Source organism: Austrofundulus limnaeus, unplaced genomic scaffold (assembly GCF_001266775.1).
Source record: "Austrofundulus limnaeus strain Quisiro unplaced genomic scaffold, Austrofundulus_limnaeus-1.0 Scaffold250, whole genome shotgun sequence".
NCBI lineage: Eukaryota > Metazoa > Chordata > Actinopteri > Cyprinodontiformes > Rivulidae > Austrofundulus > Austrofundulus limnaeus.
Window position 1 is genome coordinate 318,579 of NW_013952652.1, and position 4,299 is coordinate 322,877.

Below are 4,299 nucleotides of genomic sequence, written 5' to 3' on the forward strand. Positions count from 1 at the left end.
TTACGCAGCTCATTTACGCACGTTTCCTGAAGATATAAGAGTTTGTTGAATCTGACGTGACATGTTCGTACGAACCCTTGTACGAACAAAAGTAAGAGAAATTTAGGAGAAGAATACGAACATGTTCTTGCATGAGGCCCAATGCCTCCACTCCTCCAAGACCAGTTTGATGGCGAGTAGTTCTCTCTAAAAATCTCTCTAGTTCTCTCTAAAAATCTTTGTAACTGTCTGTGTGTTTGGGGAATGGGCCGGTCGAGGACTGCTTGAATCTTTTCAGGAGTGGGCCGCACATGTCCGCCCTCAAGGATGTAGCCCAGAAATGTAACAGATGATTTTGTGAAAGTCAAATTTATCTGCTTTAACAAACAGTTTTTTTTTCAAGGAGGCGTTGGAGGACCACACGCACATGCTTCTTGTGTTCAGACTGTTTTGGAGAAGATTAGAATTATCATCTAAATAGACGAACGCAAAGATTTTAAAAAATCTCGGAGAACATCATTGATGAGAGCCTGGAAAAAAGCAGGGGCATTACAGAGGCCAAACAGCATTACCAGGTACTCAAAATGTCCTGTGGGAGTCTTGAAGGCTGTCTTCCACTCATCCCCCTGGCAGATGTAGAGAAGACAGTAGGCGTTTCGCAGATCGAGTTTGGAGAAGACAGTGGCACCATGAACTGGTTCTAAGGCTGAGGAGATCAGAGGCAGGGGATATTTATTTAGGACCCTCTATGCATATATTGAGGGTCCTGACAGGGTGATTGTTTTGTTCGGTTTGTTGATGATGCTCAGTCATTTCACTGACTGTGTCTTTAACCTCATGACATCTGACTCAACATAAACTGGTTTCCTTTTTTTTCCCCTTTCATAACGTTTCAGTGTGTCATTTTGCCAACCTGAATGAAAGTGGGTCTTGCAGAGGGTCTTACAGGGGTTTTTGTTTCTGCTGCTGTTTTGAGATTTGAATTCATTCCAGTTGAGGCAGCAAAGACTTTCCATTTATGAGAAAAGTGTAAATGTCTAATACTAAAATATGTGTGCTGTCATAAAAATACTTTTATTGTGGCAACATGTAGAAGGATAAGACAACAGGACAGAACACACGTCATGTTTTCTGTCTGTCATATTATAGACAAAGAAGTGTTGGAGGCTCATGTGGTGTTTCTGTTCAGACACTGTGCTGCTACAATGAGATGTCTATTAAATGTCCATCCATCCATCCATCCATCCATCCATCCATCCATCCATCCATCCATCCATCCATCCATCCATCCATCCATCCATCCATCCATCCATCCATCCATCCATCCATCCATCCATCCATCCATCCATCCATCCATCCATCCATCCATTATCTTCTGCTTTATCTGAAGTTGGGTAATATTATATGTTGGTAAATAATATATATGATATTGGTTCTACCTTGAAGATGGACAAACCAGAGGCTTTAGTTAGGCATTGATTGGTTTGTTCAAAAACATGATCAGCTGATATAATATAGGTTAAAGTGAACACATGCAGTCTGAGATGACTTTTACCAGATCTTTAGTCAATAAATTCAGATGAAACCTTCAAGCTTGGGTGGAAATCTTAGAGGTGTTGGGCGAGAAGTACGAAACCCTCCAATTTTAGAGAAATAAAAACTGTCTCTCAATAACTTATAAGAGGAAACTTCTCTGTAGGGCTCCGCTGTTTACAACCTAGCATACTTTGTTGTAATGATAATAACAAAAGAAGCAACATTTACCAATATTGGTTTTGGGAAATTGCATCTCAGGTTACATATTAACCTTACTGCCGGACTGGGAAGTATGTTTTCTGAAGAACAGCAGCGATTACAGAGATGACGTTTCAGCTGGTAAGATTATTTCACAGTCATCTTCAGACACACATACTGATCGTAATAAGTTGCAATCCGTCACACATAGACCAAACAACAATATGAACAAAACAACACAAGTTGCTTTTCAGCTTACCTGTGCAAGTGACAACAGTGTTTGTGTCCGTCTGAGTGTTGGAACTGCATCGTCTTTTCATGATAATCTTATTATTAGTCCATTATTAAATTTCCTTTTGTTCAGAAAGCTATCATTCGTAAAGTGGCTCGCACAAATGTAACTGTTTTTTCATCCGAGGGTTACTTCCAAAAATAAAGTCCTACTATTTTTTAGAAACTGTGTCGTTCTTGTGTGTGTGACATTTCCTCAAAGGGATTTTTTATTCCAAAAAGGACTGGACTGAGATGTAGTTATTAGTATTGGAGCTCAGCAGACGCAGTTTCACTGAGTGTTTGCAAGTTGTTGCTGCAGATAGCCTGCAGGTTTGGGGGACAGGAAAGAGACAGACAAACACAGAAGGACTGGTTCAGGTGTATTTTTCCCCTGGAAGAGAGACAAATAAAACATGTTATTGATGGAAATAATTATAACAAATATAGAGAAGAGAAACTAAAGACAACAGCAGAGTGACGAAATGTGGTCAGTTTGTGCTCCTGCAGTCTAAGTCTATAGGAGCAGAACTAAGGAATAACTCAAGAAACCTAAACCTAACTATAGGGAAGAGGAAAGCCTTCAGTCTAATCTGAAAAGTAGACAGAGTGTCAGCTTCACAGACAGAAACTGGAAGTTGGTTCCACAAGAGAGGAGCTTGATAACTGAAAGCTCTGCCTCCGATTCTAATTTTAGAAACCCGAGGAACCACAAGTAAACCTGCAGTCTGAGAGTGAAGTGCTCGGTTAGGAAAGTATGGAACAATAAGATGTTTAATATATGACGGAGCTTGGTTGTTAAGAGCTTTATATGTTAGGAGTAATATTTTAAATTCTATTCTGAATTTGACAGGGAGCCCGTGGAGAGAAGCTAAAACTGGAGAAATATGATCTCTCCTTCCAACTCTCATTAAAACTCTAGCAGCAGMAWTTTGGATTAACTGAAGACTTCTTAAAGAGTTTTTTGGATACCCAGATAATAAAGAATTACAGTAGTCCAGCCTGGACATGATAAGTTCATGTATATGTTGTTCTGCATCATTTTTGGACAAGTTGTTTCTTGTACTCCTTTCATTATAGGCTTAATCTTCTTGCCAAGTATTTCAAGGAACACTGTTGTGGTATAAACCAGTTTATTGGTCTCTGATGATGTCAGAATGCTTAGTAATGCCGCTTCTACATTTAGAAGATGCTTTGTCACAGTCTGGCACAGGGTTCAGGTTATAGGTGTTTAACTTGGCCACAATCTTTATTCTCAGGTCAGCTGCTCTTGTATTCCTTTCTCAGGGCTTTTCGATGGGGCCTGGTACTCGGACTCTGATGGTGGAGATGATGGTTGATCCCCGCCTGACGACGGTTCCTTCTTGCTGTCGCATCTTTGCTGTATCGTCAATGTGTGGGTGATAGCAGGGTTTTCTCTCAAATGTTGGAACACATGGGCTAAATTTGTTGATCTGGATGATGCACAATGAGTCAGAGACATAATAACAAAGCCATTCCAGCTGTCCCCCTGATTAACAAGGTCCACATCAGATGTTGGAGAACCAGGACCTTCTGATGAGACATGAGCCACTGGAACAAGACAAGAGCAGTGAACTTATGTTACCATAGAGAGACGGGATATTAGAGATAGATGTGGGAAATACGGACCAGTCTGAGGCACTAAACTACAGTGCTGACAGAGTCCCACTCAGACCCTGTTTTAAGGTGTTTATTTTAATCTGTGTTTCTGTCTGTTTGTATTATTATGTGTTCCCTCAGTGAGAAACAGGAGTGTGTGGTCAACATAGTGACCACGATGAGCCACTGGTACTTTGTTTTAAACTTGTTTTTGTCACATTTATCTAGTAAAACTTTGTTATTTTGTCAGTTTATTACAGAAGGAAGAACCAAATTATTTCCAGGCTTTAATAAAGAAAGTTAGTGCTTAAAAAAACTTTTTACCTTTATTTGGCTGTTCAGGTTTAAAGACTTTTTAGTATTTGTTAGATTTTATCATATTTAACTATCTATTTAAAAATAACTTGATGTAAAGTACCATCATTTATTGTAGCAGTAAAAAAGAATATATGTGTGTAGGGTTAGTAGGGGGTGGTGGTGGTGGCAGGGTGAAGCTATGGCTCTGGTGCTGGTTATTAATGTTGGCATTCTGTAGAGCCCTGATCTGAGTGACAGCATGCACCAGTATGAGGCACAGCTTGACAAACAGACCCCCGAAACTTTCCTCTTTGTGACTAATGTACTGCACTCAGCTCATTGACGTTCATTTCAGTGTGACACACACACACACACACACACACACACACACACACACAC